Genomic DNA, 17429 nt, shown 5'->3' on the forward strand with positions numbered 1-17429 from the left:
GGCATATTACGATAGGATTAACTGAAAACAGCAAATTAATTTAAGAGTGTTGGAGTTTTATTAAACACTTTCGAAGAAAATTAAGTGAAACTGAGCTTAACAAAGTGTTAATGAAAAACGGTCGTCGCTTTGTTCACAGAGAAATCCAGAAGTTGTGTGCATAGATAATCTAGCTATTGGCTTGAAAAAATAAGGCAGCATGGATATGTTAAATATGTAAAATGAAATTAGAATTGTCTAATCGAAAACAGTTTTATTATGAAAAAAACTGTTAAGAAGTCAAAAAAATAAACTGTATTTCTAAGTATTACTAAATTGTTAAGGCATATAACTGTGGGATGCATAAATTTAATATCGTCGTTACTTAATAACTTGATTTCCGTTAGAAATGTCCTAAAAAATTCAATTTACAGAAATACTTTGCTATATGCTACCTGTAACCCATCTGAAATTGGATGGTATCTTCATTGGTAACGCATAGAACTTGAAACCATTTCCACCACGCTGTTTTTTACAATATTTATTCGCAAAATGAAATATTGCCAAACATACCTAACGCAAGACAATAGTTTGGCAGTGTGTGAGACCGATCGTTCATGGTTGCTCCCTTTTGGAGTTGATTACGAGGGTGGATTGATAAGTTTCCGGCCTGACCAAGAAAAACAAGGTTTTTAAAAATTTTTTTTTTTTATTTCTCAACATAATCTCCTCCAAGGCTGATACATTTCTCATAGCGGTGTTCCAGTCTATTAATGCCATCTCTATAGACTGATTCGTCAAGCTCCTCAAAATAACCATTTACAGCTTCGATTACTTCTTCATTGTCCGCAAATCTCTTACCGCCAAGCCATTTTTTGAGATTAGGGAACAGAAAATAGTCACTCGGGGCTAGGTCTGGAGAGTAAGGAGGGTGCGGCATCAATTCAAACTTTAGATCGTTGATTTTAGCCGTCGCAACGATTGACGTGTGCGCTGGTGCGTTATCGTGATGAAACAAGATTTTTTTCTTCGCCAGATGAGGTCGTTTAATTTTCACCTCGTGGCTCAAACGTTGCAATAAGTCTGCGTAGTATTGACCAGTGATAGTATTACCCTTTGCAAGGTAATCAATGTATATAATACCTCTTGCATCCCAAAAAACAGTAGCCATAACCTTGTTCGCCGAAAAAATTGTTTTTGCCTTCTTTGGAGTTGGTTCCCCTGGTCCAATCCACTGTTTAGACTGTTCTTTGGTTTCAGGAGTGTAGTGGTGGACCCACGTTTCGTCAACGGTTACGAATCGACGCAAAAATTCGCTTGGATTACGCTTATACAATGACAAATTTGCGGTAGAAATGTTTTTTCGAATCAATTTTTGGTCGACTGTTAGCAAACGCGGCACCCATCTTGCACAGAGCTTTTCCATATGCAAATGTTGGTGCAAAATATGTTGCACACGTTCATATGACATCTTACAGGTCTCAGCTATCTCACGCACTTTCAATCTGCGGTCTCCCAGCACTATTTGATGAATTTTTTCGATCATATCTGGAGTTGTGACCTCAACGGGGCGTCCTGAGCGAGGCCCATCAGAGGTGCTCACACGACCCTTTTTAAACTCGGAAACCCACTGCTTAACGGTTGAATATGACGGGGAGGATGTCCCCAGTGTTGAGTCCATCTCTTTTTTAATTTCCTTCGGCGTTAACCCCTTCAAATAAAAGTATTTGATGACAGCACGATTTTCCTGCTTTTCCATTTTTACGAAAACCACAGAGGCGTCTTGTTCAGCGTGCTGTCAAACCTACACTAGCAAGGAGATCGGGCTGAAACTATAGCTACAAGCTATCCAAGGATGGTACTATAGAATGTCACCTCAAGGTAGGCCTAGTGGCGTCATCTCTTGGTTAGGCCGGAAACTTATCAATCCACCCTCGTATTTTGCGGTTTACCAAACGCGATCAAGCCATGCAACTGGAAGATCACTCAATGGTCAATCGCTTGGTTACTCTACTTGATAAAATAATCATTTTGCATGGACGCATTGCTCAACGTAGCAGCAGTCAAACATAGCGGAACACACTTTACGTGGGGTTCATACGTACACATTCACGTATATTTACACGGTGTTATGTGCCAATTTAATGCAGTAGATACGTACTAAATTACACCACTACTTTAAAAGAATTGTGACATTTTAAACCAAGTTCGATTCGTTTATATGTTTAGGTATGGGTTTGTTCGCGGTTTTTACCGAAACTACTAAATGTACTTTGATCAAAAGTTTAGTCTTCGTACTCCTCAAAAGACTTTAGTGTATGTAGGTACAACATAATTTCTTAAGTCTATCATTTGAGCGAAGTTTCAATAATAAACTTTTTAATGTTGCAAACAACTAATTATTACCTGAAGGTTTATTTCTAAAAGGAATTGGAATTAAAATGATATTGCAACTGTATAAAATTTAATTAATAAATCCATTTCCATATCTTCCCGTACTTTAAAATATTGTCACGTATTTAACTTCTTTTTTTTACTGTTACTACTGTTATTTAACTATTTTCTACGTAATTAAGATTTCTACTATTATTTAGATATCAGTTCACCGCTACGAATACTTTGTTACTTCTTCGCTTTGTATCGCCTCGAAATCTCTGACTCGTACTAGCTCCTTATTCGATCTCGCGACAACTATTTATAGAGGCTAGCCATGTTCCAGAATGTTCCAATATATGCCGTCTAGAGACCTAGTCGCCTTTGTCTACATACATGTGACAATATTATATAGTTTTAAGTAAAGAATTTAAATCAATCGGGGAAATTAATTTATTACTTTTATTCATTAGTTGTACTTCATCATACGGTCTTCAATTAGACAAGCAGTTCCACTCTTTCCTATTTAAATCTAATCTCCGCATTTCTCTAAAACAAGATCATTCCACATTTTGAACTATTTGCGAATAGAAATCTAATCTAAGTCTTCATCTGTTTCTTCTTGCTCATTTCTAGCCTTTCGAATTTCTAAATTTTATCACAAAATGAGAATTACATTCACGCCGTTTCTTTCACATGATGAAACATTTACATAAACAGTCTCTTTCGTTCAATGATACAGAACCCCAGATATGCCGTCTCATTGATTTATTCTTAATATACCAATGTCATATTTCGATCAAAACCAGTTCTTTATAGAACACTAAACTCCCCATTGTCCCAAGTTGTCATTTTGTGGTAGGTAGGATATGTTTATTTATGTCAATTACAAACACTTTTGTCTATTTTCCACATGTTGCTTGCATTCATTGCTGTTTGCGTTTGTATATTTCCGGTGCATGGTCAGTATGCAGGCACCAGTGTTCATTCCATCGAAAGATATTTATTGTTCATGGGGACCTAATTAACCACTTTATATAGATTTAATGCAAATAGAAAGGTAGCTGACAATTTCATTATCTCTTGCACACAAACAGAATGAACATCAGGTAACAGTCAGTCAGAGAATAGACAGACTGCGAAATACGAGTTTGTGAATTAACAGGTAGCTAGTGATTCGGTTTTGTTTATCAACATTTTCCGTCTCGTTGAAGTACCGTGCTGATAAAACTTTTGTGCTATTGGGTTAATGTTTGGCGTAATTGTTTTACATACACATAGAATGGGCGGTTTTATTGAGTTAAAGGGTTGTTGTGTAGCTTTGTGATAACATTGTTTTGAACGAGAGCTACTTTAACAAGTGCGCTGTCAAAGGGTTGAAAGGGAACAACAGGGCAGCAAATGGAAAATTTTTAATGAAACCTTTGTACCGACTATTTTGCTGCTAGGTAATTACGAAGAGGTATAACAAAAGTATGTGTAGGTTGTTTGCTTCTAAACCCTTCAGAGGGTAAAAACACTTAGCTAACAAAGATTAAACTTGCCCCTATATATCTTATAAGTATACACAAATCTGATGCTAGCAGGTACTCACAATCAGCAAAAAACACTAAGGATTTTAAATGGTTTTAAAAAGCTATTACTATTAAGTATTACTATCGATTTAAGAGATTTCACGTTAAAATAGTTCAAGTTTTATAAAACTACTTCAGCTTCGTTGGTAAAAATTAATATTATTTCTACATAAAACCTTTTAACTCCCAATTCACCCTTACAACGTTTTAATTTTATATAATATTGTCATTTTAGACTTCAAATACAAACGTAGCAACAACATTTCATCCTTAAGGATTGATTTTTAAAAATTTCCAAAACACGTATTTCGTTGATTTCAATAATGAGCAACCTTCGAGTAAATCCGAGTACAAATAAAATATACCCCATGGAAACGTTGCAACCTCTTTTCCTTTGTTTAATAATATGAAACAGAATATATATACCAACTTTCAAGTAAATTCAACCACAAATAAAGTATGTCCCAAACAAAAATTGGAACACCTTTTTACCCCTCCCCCCTTTGGAGGTTGAATTTTTTCAAATGTCGAGATAGGTCCTGAGATGAGAGACCATTAAGACCAAGTTTCAAGTAAATCTGACGACAAATGATACATGTTTCATTTAAACATTGCAACTCCTCTTCACCACTTCTCCCCCCCACATGGTAAATGGATAAAAAGTATCCTATGTAACTAACACTTTCTTTTATATATTTAGATTTAATATTCACAAATCCAACGCGTTTCGACATATAAGTAACTCTCAAAGTGTCATTACAAGCTAATTGAAAAAAATATCATTATTACTACTTCCAACCAAAATCTGAATTAAAAACTCCCATTAAATTGCCCCTTTTAATACCACGAGTTACAAAAAATTTTCACCAGAACTTCCCCAATTCTCTTGAGGCAGAAGCTAATCTAACTTCTTCATTAAAACTTCCAAACTGATTTTAATCGTTGATATCTCCTAGAAGGCATATAAAGAATTTTCTTATACTTTTAATGCGACCATGTTACTGCAGAGATTTTAAAATTAGCAAAAATTGCTCTTATTTTTACGTACTTCTTGTGCTCTTTTTCATGAACTTAATATTGCATTTCCTATTAATTTATTAAATTTGCTTGCTTCAAAATATGTAAAGAATAAAATGGACAGATGATATAAATTTAGTGGCAAAAGTTGTGAATAGAGCAAAGAAAACTTCTCAAAAAAAAAACGCAAAATTTGATTGAAAAAATCTTCAAATTATTCCGACATCTAGAAGATTTTTACTAACTGGCATTATCCCTAACGTGATTTCTCTTGTTCCTAGATATTCTTTAAAATAAACTACTAAATGTAATGGAAGTCGGAAGACCTTTTCATTAATTAATACAGGGATTATTATCGGTGGGAACGGAGAGAGAAAGTTAGGATGAACGAATTGAAGACAGAAAAGAAATAAAAGGTTATCTGTGGAGGATTGTTACTACCCTAGATCCCAAAAAAACTACAGAAAAACTTGTACCAGAGCAGATGGACTCGGAATCGTATACTAGTTCGCTGTTATCCAAAACATCCGTATATTAATTTTCCTCTAGTAGCATTATTGATAGAAACAATATGTATTCTGTCTTTCATGTAGCCTTATTTTGCAATGGTTAAATAAGAGAGACCGTATGTCTAGGTTCGTACACTTTTAACAGTGTACCGTCATCCCTACCTCAATAATTTTACTGGATTTAGTTTTAATATGATTTGAAAATAAAACGTTTTTTACTGCCGATTTTTACTTTAGAGGCTTATTTTAATTTGGTTGTAATACTGGAAGCAATTGAAATGATAACAGATGCCTAGTCGGTAGATCGGAATGTTTGGTTCTATCATTTTCAATCCAGTAGAATATACTTTTATCAAGCCGAAAAGCGTTCACATTCCACTCATTAATTCCATTTCATTTTAACAACGTGAGAAGAACAAATGGACTGCACAGTCTGCAATTCAATATTTTCCTGTTAATCCGGGATTTGCATGAAATTTATAGCCAAACATTTGTAGTACAAAATTTATTGTGCTAGCATTAAAAGTTTCATTTTAGATGGATAAACGGGGTTTTGCAACTGACATGGCCAGTTAAAAGCTATTTATGACCCCACGGCTTTGACATTAATTTTTGATTCTGTCGACGTAGGTATGTATGTAAAAAATCCATTGATTGACCAATAGATTATGTTGGAAGGAATTGAAATACAGAATGACATGATATTTTACATATCCTATACGTATTTCAAATACACCGTAACAAGTATTTTTAATGCCAATAGTCACTTCATACATTAATAATAAGTAGATAGGTACACCATATTCCCAAAAATATGACCTGCTGGAATTAAATGCTCCTTCAGAATCCACATATAATAAGGAAGGCGTAATGTTTTCATTGTTATGTTGGTTTAAACTGGCATTTATTGTCCAAATTACTGATCAGATAAAACAAGCAATATTTTTCAAGAATCAATAAAATTAATAATGCACATTATACACACAATCATTATATCCTTTCAATGACTGATACGTACTTTTATTCATATGATTTGATCCTCGCTGATTTTTATATTTTTTACACTGCTATAGAAAAGTTACAAATCGAACGAGTCGTCTTTTTGATGTGAAGCAAATTTTCACTGGATATATATACAGCTAAGGAAATAGTTTTCCTACACTATGTCGTATTTTTTAAGAGATAATGTCGCATTTTGATGTAGAACTACCCTCTGTCAGATTCTTAATTCTTTACGTAGTAGATGTAGGGAGGAAGAAGTGCATTCTACAGCTACAACTACTTGATTTATAGATCACTAGTGACCCGCCCCAGCTTCGCACGGGTGTAATGCTGATACTAAATATATTTTTGTTTTGTTTAGATTATTATCGAGAAGAGAAATCTTCAAAAGATACCCCCTGAACATACTAAATATACTACAGAATGTCTTTATATACAACATTCACAGTTTTTTTGTCATTAAACAATGCAAACCGACTTCCCGTCCGGTACCGCCGCAACCGCTATGTCCCTGCATTTTAAATCTGTAATATCTTCGAAAATATTCATTTAAATTACATGCTGTAAAGGGACATATTGATCTATATTAAATGCACAATGTATTTAAAGTACTTAATTGGATAAGAATTATTGCTGTATTGCCTACAATCGCTTCGTAAATAAGTCATTATTTCTCATAAAAAGTAAAGGATAAAAATGGTTATTGTGGGTTATCCCTAAGAGATAGACATATACCATCGCGGACTTTTTTGTAGACCCTTTTAAGATGTACAATATTGTAGTACATTATTTTGATCTATCTCGTAGGGTTCAGCCAGCGTTTGCAATGTAAGCGCAAAAAATGTGTTTATTTACGACATCACATTAGAAACCTCTAAAATTATCAGTGTTTTCCTACTATATTATGCATGTATTATACATATAAACCTTTCTCTTGAATCACTCTATCTTTTAAAAAAAACCGTATCAAAATCCGTTGCGTAGTTTTAAAGATTTAAGCATACATAGGGACAGACAGCGGGAAATCGACTTTGTTTTATACTATGTAGTGATGTACAGCACGAGACACTGTGATACACTGCACGCTGTAGAATGAAATTATTTTATTACGTTAGATAATACACATCATTGGCGACTATTTTTTTTACATAACTGTTTGTCCTGGGTGATGTTCAGCTGAATTTGAAGTTAATTTTGTTTAGAATCCCTTATTTATGCAGATAGTAGGTACAAGTAAGGTAACATAAGTGGACATGTATAGTAATAGGTAGGGTTGCGCACGTATTTCGAATACTAAGTGGACTAACCAAGGGTAAGTAATTAAATCAAAACACAAGTCCATCCGTTGTCCAACACATCTCGACCGTCTTCAGCTTCTGTAATGAAATTTCAACCGACACAGAGTACAGTACAAGGCTCCTTCCCCTTTTTTTCTCTAATGAACGTAACCGCTTAATCAAATGGCGTTCAGCATTAAATTGAATTCCGTTCCAGCTGACCGTAATACCTACTAGAAGCCGAACTCTCTACTGCTATGTCATGTATCCATGGTCCCGCACGTCTGATTCCGGGAATTATGGCCGGGATACCCCGATTCGACAACCGTTAAGGCGTCATTTAAAGGAATTACTGATACGAATCGCTCTTGTCTCTGACGATACCGTCGTGCATCATAGTGATACTTAGTAATGTAAATAAAAAAATATGGAAAAAGATTTTATTTTCCCGCTTTCTTTTTCCATCTAATCATATTTTTCTTCCAGTAAAATATAGTAGTAATTACTGCTAGATTTATAAGAGAATATTTTTTAAACATCGCGACGAAAACGTGCTAACCATTCAAAGAATTACCGGGAAAGCGACAGTGGTTGTTATATAAAGAAAATAAGTACTACATAAAACTGACGGGTGGCTTAAATTGTATCTGTGAGCTTGAAGAAAAATCATATTTTATTATCGATAAGGTTATTAATTAGAGGAAGAAGCTATGAAGGCTTTTCAGAAAAACAGACAAATGATGCTATTCCTACATCATCCTTGTGGTACTATTTTTAAAGACTTTTGACTAGAAAAAGCAACTACAGTATTTTCTTGACGATACAACGCCAAGAAGTAGTTTAAAGTAAACGTATATTTCAAAATAAAAATTTTCAAAACTTAGTATGTTTGTTAGGCACACACTAATCCCTTCCATTTCCGAGGCTTAAAAACTTTTCCAACCGAAGTTCTTATTAAAACTTCTGTAACTTCTCGAAATACCTTTCCAATACATCGTTTATTTTGCCCTTCCTTCGAATGTAAAGTTCCTGTTTATTCGCACTTTCGAATTTGCTACGTGAGAATGTTTTTAGCCGGAGGATATAAGAAGATTTAAAATGATTTCAAGCGAACTAGAAGGGAATGCGCACCAAATCATCTTTCAGTATCCGTTCGACTGTAGGTGAATATACATATACATTATATATACACGTGCATTTATGAAAAAGAAATCTTGTACATGTTAGTATATAAACTTTATAACTTCAGCTTTGCTTGAATAAATTTAGAAAGGAACTTGCTACAAAGTTAGGTACATTGTAAATAGAGAATGCTGACTTACTTGCATAACGCTGCTTCATTTCCAAACTTTAACTTGAAAGTCTTGAAAATCACTGAAAGATGAAATCTGAAAAGAAAATAAAAAATTTATGATTACAACTGCAGGTATTTAAAAGAATACTTAAAATAAACAGCGCCTATGTTAATTTCTACTATTAATATTTATCTTAATGTATCGACAAATTATTGAAATTGACTCCTATAATTTCTAAAATACTCGAACTCATTGAAGGAGAGTCGATTCTGGGCAACAACTGTCATCAAACTCGAATACTGAGACTCGAGTCTCTCGTTCAAAGACTGGATACGAAATGAGGATCTCTCTATGAGCGACTCGAGTCTCTCGTTCAGAGACGCTTAATAGTTTTTTGACACGATCTCTCAGCGACACCATGGAGACGCGATGAGAGACGGTCCTCGAGTCTCGCTTCAGAGATTCTATCTCGGGATAACCATAGATTCTTGTACTAATACCTACTAAAATCCTGCCGAAGTCTAATTATTAGAAACCATTGTTTTCTGCATGTACTTAATGTCAGTTTTATATAAAAATCTCGTATATTATTTAGAAACAATAATAAATTTTATTAATATTGATTCAAAAGGTCGCCGTGCACTTACAGGTTTATCTCGCCTAATTCTATCTATTTTTATTTATGTTAGATTTGAATTTCAACATGTTTCCGTGCATTTCCGAGGAGATGATACTACCGTTGTTTACGGCAAGTTCGGGAGCTGCAATTTTTGCATTTTAAATTGGAATCCCATTTGCAAGAATTTATCCCTTACGGATTTGCATCAGCTCGCATTTTGAGTCGACTTCAATGCGCTAGAAAGGCCATTACTTGGAATGCAGTTAAAGTTCTTGCACATTGGCGGAGTCATGTCGCAATTGCAGAAATTCGGTCCTCATCCAACCCTAATTTGGACGGTTTAAGCTCATGTATAACTATGGTTTATAAACATTTTCCGTATGCAATTTTCAGATATTGTGTTCTCGAATAAATAGTTTGAAAACGTAATTTTCTCCAATTGTTCAGTAAGCAATACGGAAATATAAAGTTTCAAACATCTACTCTAATATTCTTTACAGTAATTATGTATCCTATTCGTAAATGAAATAGGATTTCGTTGCAGTTTCAGAGATCAAATTAGAAAATCCGAAGTTTGGAACAACCAGTTATTTAACCTAATAGTAATACCCAAAAACAGCTCAAAGAATCAATTGATCATTGATCGATGATCGATTAATTAAATGATCAACAGATCAGAATCGATTATTTGAAATAATTGACGTTATCGAACGCACTTTTTAATCAAAATGTTAGTTTAGAAGGGAGAGAAATGTAAAAACCTCAACTTCAAGTATTGTTGCTTGTTTGTATGATATTGAAATTGTTTTTGAAATTTACCACGGAACAATAATTTTAGTAATGATTAAGAGTTCAATTTAAAATTATCAGAACACATATGAAAATTGAGGCCATGAAGCACAGCTTTTTATATTGATTTTCTGTTAGTACATTCCTGTGTAATTTTAAAATAAAATGTTCAATACAGTATTTTTTAAAATTTCTAATAAAATTTAATATACCTACAACCTATCGAAAATGTAATTTCCGGGCGTCGGTGTTAGTGTAAATTCATAGGAGAGAAACTGGACACACGAGTGAACTTCAGTTGTATAATAAAAGTTCAAAAACAAAAAGGTATGCACATTTTGTTATCTTACTAAAGCTCTGTCAGTAAAGCTGTACTTCATTTTGGCGAATTGCTAAAATCCATGCAAATAGATATCGTCTGCCTGCATTTTGCGGAACTACGATATTACAGTTTCATTTGAATTTTAATTCGCCATAGCTTTGAAATAAAGTGTCCTTTCGGCGAAAAGGTCAGCTGTTTAAAGTATTATTGCAACATATATACAACGGGAGTTGTGGGAAGGTTTTTTGCCGTTGCCGGGCTTTCTGCAACACGTAGCAAATACAAATGTTCCTTCAACATGCATGCCGTGGCGTACTGCCAGAGCTTACTGTAAATAATGAACAAATGAGTTACAGGAAGCTCTTTCAAGTAAATCTCAATTAATAATACAAAATGACGTTAAACCGGCTGTATTATTTCAACCAGCAGCGAAACTTAGAAATTCAACTACAATGTTGTCATGTTATTTCAAATTCCGTTCAATACAAAAGGAAAAAAGTAAACACAGAAGTAAACACAGATATTAAGTAATGGTCCATTGGTCTTTTAATAAATGAAATATGTAATGATAGCACTAGACTTAGTAGCCGAAATTTTCTAAAAGGAGACAAAGTTTTAACAGTTACTTAACATCGTCAAATATGGTAAAAGTAAAAATAATGTTAATGAGAGCAAGTATTTAATTATGTAAAATACTCCTAAATTAAATAGGTAATTGTATTTGTTAGTTGTTATTTCTTTACATGAAGATATACTGGTTGAGAAATAGAGAATCTTGGTACAAAGAACCTTAAAAACTAAGCACTACTTGTAACGTGTACGTGCACAACTCCTATCAGCTAGTCGATGTGCGCGCACCGTCCTTACTACCACTGATGAGAACGACATACTATAATTCAGTGTCAAGATCCGCACTTTCGCACACGGTATAGTCGAAAACTTTAAAGTGAAGAGAGCATGCTTTTCTATTTGTGTTAATTTTTTTCTTCCCAAACACTACGTCTACTTATCAGCCCTAAACAAAATTATCAGCAATTGGACCCAGTGCTGTCTCTCCAGCGAAAAAGCACGTAATACCTTAAGCTTTCATTTATTAAAAACAGAAAAAAATATATGATAGATAACATACATCAGGTAGATAATCGCAAAGTATTAGTTGCTATAACGACATATTTTCAGGCCGGACAAAATAAGTTAGTACTAAAGCCGTAACCACGACTACCGGCTAATTATAGCAGATTAGTTTCTCCCTCTGAAAGATCCACAGTTCATACATACACAAGTGTGGCTATTGTATACCGTGTAGCTGTATCGAAATGAAATGGTCTCCATGCTGGTAATGCCACTCTATAATAAAGCGCGTTCTCGCTGAATTGCGGATTGCCTGCAATCATCCATTTCGTTGTTCGAGCGAAAGCAACACTACTGTTGTTTCATTCGGGGAGGTTAATGAATGCGAAGCCTTTTCGTGTGCGGAAGAACCTTTCACCAACAATTTAATCCTGCAGACAGGACGTAATAGTCACTCTATCGCAGAAAGCAAACCGGACTTAGAGAGCTTTATACTTGACTATGTCAATCTCTCGTAGGTTTAATGTCACTGAAATATTTAAAACAAATGGTAAACTATCCTGGGCAAGTAGCAATTGCAGCGGTACTTAACGAACTAATAAAGGACGAAGATCAAAATTCATAAAATTCATGGCTACAGTCTTAAGCCCTATCAGGTTGCAACAATATAGCAGACATCGACAGAACTTGCAAACCTTAAACAATCATTGTCAGCAATTTCATGCTATAAACACCATTCAAGTTTTGTTTAAGATTTCGCCGAATATATTAGGTAGAATGATACCTCTCTCTCTCTAACAATAAAATATTGGTTGTGACCGTATCTCAAAAAGAAATTACGGGATTCAGTTCCGATTTTGGTTACTGGCATGAAAAATTCAATACCCAAATTATTTGTTTTATATTGCCCGCCAACCCTTATCAATCGGTTAGAAGGTCAATTAGTAATGGTATAAATAACCAGATTTCATTCTGATCGGGAATATCGAGCAATCAATCATTGGAAATGAGTCAGAAGTAAATTCGGGTGCTGAAACGGGTTACTTTTTCACATAGCCTAATAGTAATTTTCTTTATTGCTAATTATTAAAGATCGTTTTAATGATTGTAATTTAATTATTTATTTATTTGTAGCTACTAAACTGTTAAACAAATGGTCGACTAAGTTAGTTCAACTTGACTCTAGCTGCTTATTAATTACATTCAATTAAATGGATATCCTTATAAAAAACGCTACTTCTTGACAATAAGGTTGTTTTCATTGTTCTACAATCCTGATTTAGCGCAACTACCTAGAAGAAAAATTTCGAAAATCATTAACTTCTAATTCTGTGTAGATTTATTACTATTATTTCTGTTAACATCATAATTTTAGCGGATTTAACAACAAAGCATAAAATTCTGGTTTAATGTGCCATTTAACAACGAAAGGTAAATAAAACAAGAGTGAGAATAACGTTAAAACAACGTTTTCGTAGTGCAGGCGATGATATTTTGGCAGCGTTAATAGAAGCAGTTCGAAGGCATAGCGACGCGAGGTTCATAATTTAGAAAATGTTGAGCAAAGACCTCTTACTAAAACAATAACGAGCTCATTAAGGTGGCGCACTCAGATAGGTAAGAATAATGAAACGAGTGGAAATGCTGACGTTTGAAATCGTTTTGCACTTCAGATATAGTTAGTGACAAGGATTCATTATTTGATGAAAGTTCAACCCGCGCGCGCTTGCTGGAATAATGGGAGGAGTGGCGGGCGTGGGAATAAATACTGGATGGAAGCAAGTTCAGGCGGGACAATTTATGGGACAGAGTAATTAAAACGAGCAGTTATCGAAAAGCAGAATTGTTTTCGATAAAAAGAAGAAAAAACAGGATATGAGATCCTTCATCTCAGATAAAAAAATTAAGATGATAAAACACTGAATAAAAAAAAAATATAAGAAGAAGCATTCTTAATACAGGAGAAGCTCTTAGGTTTGTCTATAAAACACTAAATTATAACTATCTATTCATCATCATAAGGTCGTCAGTCCTAAGACCTCTACCCTTTCCTATCCTGAGCTAATCTACGCATTTTCCTAAAACTAGAACAATCCATATCCTTAACTATTTGTGAACAGTAATCTCTAATCCTAACTCCCGTTTCTGCATCTAATATGTCCCTGACTAGACCTTCATGTCTGAGGTGTTCTACTAACCTATTTCTTGTTGACTTCCATAGAGTCCTCTATTTTCCGATTCTTTCTAATACGAGGGTGGATTGATAAGTTTCCGGCCTAACCAAGAGATGACGCCACTAGGCCTACCTTGAGGTGACATTCTATAGTACCATCCTTGGATAGCTTGTAGCTATAGTTTCAGCCCGATCTCCTTGCTAGTGTAGGTTTGACAGCACGCTGAACAAGACGCCTCTGTGGTTTTCGTAAAAATGGAAAAGCAGGAAAATCGTGCTGTCATCAAATACTTTTATTTGAAGGGGTTAACGCCGAAGGAAATTAAAAAAGAGATGGACTCAACACTGGGGACATCCTCCCCGTCATATTCAACCGTTAAGCAGTGGGTTTCCGAGTTTAAAAAGGGTCGTGTGAGCACCTCTGATGGGCCTCGCTCAGGACGCCCCGTTGAGGTCACAACTCCAGATATGATCGAAAAAATTCATCAAATAGTGCTGGGAGACCGCAGATTGAAAGTGCGTGAGATAGCTGAGACCTGTAAGATGTCATATGAACGTGTGCAACATATTTTGCACCAACATTTGCATATGGAAAAGCTCTGTGCAAGATGGGTGCCGCGTTTGCTAACAGTCGACCAAAAATTGATTCGAAAAAACATTTCTACCGCAAATTTGTCATTGTATAAGCGTAATCCAAGCGAATTTTTGCGTCGATTCGTAACCGTTGACGAAACGTGGGTCCACCACTACACTCCTGAAACCAAAGAACAGTCTAAACAGTGGATTGGACCAGGGGAACCAACTCCAAAGAAGGCAAAAACAATTTTTTCGGCGAACAAGGTTATGGCTACTGTTTTTTGGGATGCAAGAGGTATTATATACATTGATTACCTTGCAAAGGGTAATACTATCACTGGTCAATACTACGCAGACTTATTGCAACGTTTGAGCCACGAGGTGAAAATTAAACGACCTCATCTGGCGAAGAAAAAAATCTTGTTTCATCACGATAACGCACCAGCGCACACGTCAATCGTTGCGACGGCTAAAATCAACGATCTAAAGTTTGAATTGATGCCGCACCCTCCTTACTCTCCAGACCTAGCCCCGAGTGACTATTTTCTGTTCCCTAATCTCAAAAAATGGCTTGGCGGTAAGAGATTTGCGGACAATGAAGAAGTAATCGAAGCTGTAAATGGTTATTTTGAGGAGCTTGACGAATCAGTCTATAGAGATGGCATTAATAGACTGGAACACCGCTATGAGAAATGTATCAGCCTTGGAGGAGATTATGTTGAGAAATAAAAAAAAAATTTTTTAAAAACCTTGTTTTTCTTGGTCAGGCCGGAAACTTATCAATCCACCCTCGTACTTCTTCATTTCTAACCTTCCTTATCCACGGTATTCTCATCATTCGCCTATAACACCACATTTTGAACGCTTCTAACCTTTTCTTTTCCTCTATTTTCCTATTCTTTCTAATACCTCTTCATTTCTAACCTTCTCTGTCCACGGTATCCTCATCATTCGTCTATAACACCACATTTTGAACGCTTTTAACCTTTTCTTTTCCGCCGCGACCACTGCCCATGTTTCGCACCCGTACAGCGCCGTGATCCAAACATATATCTTTAACAACCTTTTTCGAATTTCTAAATTAACCGTTTGCGAGCACAGTAGTGACTTCTTTTTATTGAAGGCGACTCTACCCTGCGCTATCCTCTGTTTTATATCCCTACTACTCCTTCCGTTCCTATTCCGTCTATTGTAAAAAAAATAATAAAGTTTCAACTGGTCACTCACAAATTCCAGTTAAACGTATTTTTTTAGTATTATTATTCGATCATCCGGGAAATACATCGATATAGAGAGAGCAAACAAGTAACTCGATTGTTTCATGGCTAACTAGCGCGTTAATCTCATTTCTGCCGCAGTTCAGCAGCAGGCGGATCTCGCATCAATAAATCTACTCGTGCCGTCCTTTGGAAAGAATAAAAGGATAATTCCATTAGATTAGAAGGATTTCTATCATAATTCATAAAGTTTGAGTGCTCTCTTACTGCTTTTTAATTAATAAGAAAAGAATGAGATTAAAGCAATTAAGCTCCCCAGGGAAGATCAATTGTTCGATTCCGCTCAAAGGCGAAATATCCAATTTGGAATTGAATTTGACTTTTACGGGAATATAATTTTTACCGTTTACAGTTTACGGAATCTTAGAAATATAAAGGATGGTAATAATAAAAATTTCTTTTAATTTAAAAAGTAACATAAAGTATATTAATAGGGCTAGCTAACGATGAGACAAATGGGAAGATACATCGCAGAAAGAAGTCTAGAGATGAACACGGATAAATCGAAAAAAATAAGAGGCAGAAAAGCTGGTAAATAACAATAACAACTTTGTTAATAAAGCTATTATCTATCCATCTAATAAGGCACTGTTGTCGTTTCTACTTTTCGATCAATTATAATTGTAAGAGACGCTAGTCGTGTCGCTTTTATGATTTATGACGCGAAGGCGCATCAAAGGTGCCGCTGGTATCTATTTCCTGCGGCATTCGTTCGATAACAATGCATTAGCGATTAGCCTAGCGTTTGGATCTTTGAAACGAAAAGTTTTCGAACGACCTTATAAAAGGTAAATTACACCGGGTTTCCATCTAGGGCGCACACTGGGAACGGCAAGAACGGCAATGGATGGTAGCACACGCCGTTGTTAGTAGGGTTCCTTTAACTTACTTCAACTCAACTTTTTATATTAACAGTGAAGTTTCGAGAGTTCCATAAAAGAGCTTGTTGTTCACCCGAGAACACCTTTTCACCTTCGAAAAGAGCAGTCGAGATTAATTTTCTGCAATTTTACGGGATTCATTGTGTTTTTTGTCGGCGAAAAACTTCGTCAAGTAATTAAAACTTGACGTTGAAATTAGCTATCCGGACATAGACGGGTTTCTTGCAAACGCTCCGTAACAAATTAAACTATTAAACGTTCAGCATTTCATTATATACCTGGTAGCTATATACTTGTACTTATTAGGGCAGTACTTACTGAAAATGCACGAATTAAAAGAATTCAGAAACGACAAAGAACGAACTGAAACTGCTTGTAAATAGACAATTAAAATTATGCTCAAAGGATACCATTACTTTAAATACAAACTAAAAGATCTACGAATTGTCACATCATTGTAACGTAAAAAAACTTAAACATGTTTTAAAATATAGGGTTGTTCGGAAAGTCATTTCGTTTTTTCCCGACAGAGGATTTAATTGTATTCTTTTGCACCCAACTTCACATTTAAGCCGTATAATTTTTATATGCTTTGAGAGCTCATATAACACGGCTTGTGTGTGAAAAATTCCAATTAATTCTACGCAGTAGTTTTTGGTTGGTGCCCTTTTAAATATGGAGAGCGATAAGCAGCA

At 35.2% G+C, this 17429-nt stretch overlaps 1 long non-coding RNA gene across 1 annotated transcript in view; it reads right to left on the reverse strand.

The window, feature by feature from the left end:
• Positions 1-9061: 9061 nt before the first annotated feature.
• Positions 9062-17429, reverse strand: part of LOC112904368 — a 36657-nt gene continuing 28289 nt past the window's right edge. The window contains exon 3 of the long non-coding RNA XR_003231050.1: positions 9062-9119. This is a non-coding gene — a long non-coding RNA (uncharacterized LOC112904368). The remainder of the gene's footprint in view (positions 9120-17429) is intronic.

The sequence above is a fragment of the Agrilus planipennis genome, unplaced genomic scaffold (assembly GCF_000699045.2).
Source record: "Agrilus planipennis isolate EAB-ADULT unplaced genomic scaffold, Apla_2.0 scaffold119, whole genome shotgun sequence".
Classification (NCBI taxonomy): Eukaryota; Metazoa; Arthropoda; class Insecta; order Coleoptera; family Buprestidae; genus Agrilus; species Agrilus planipennis.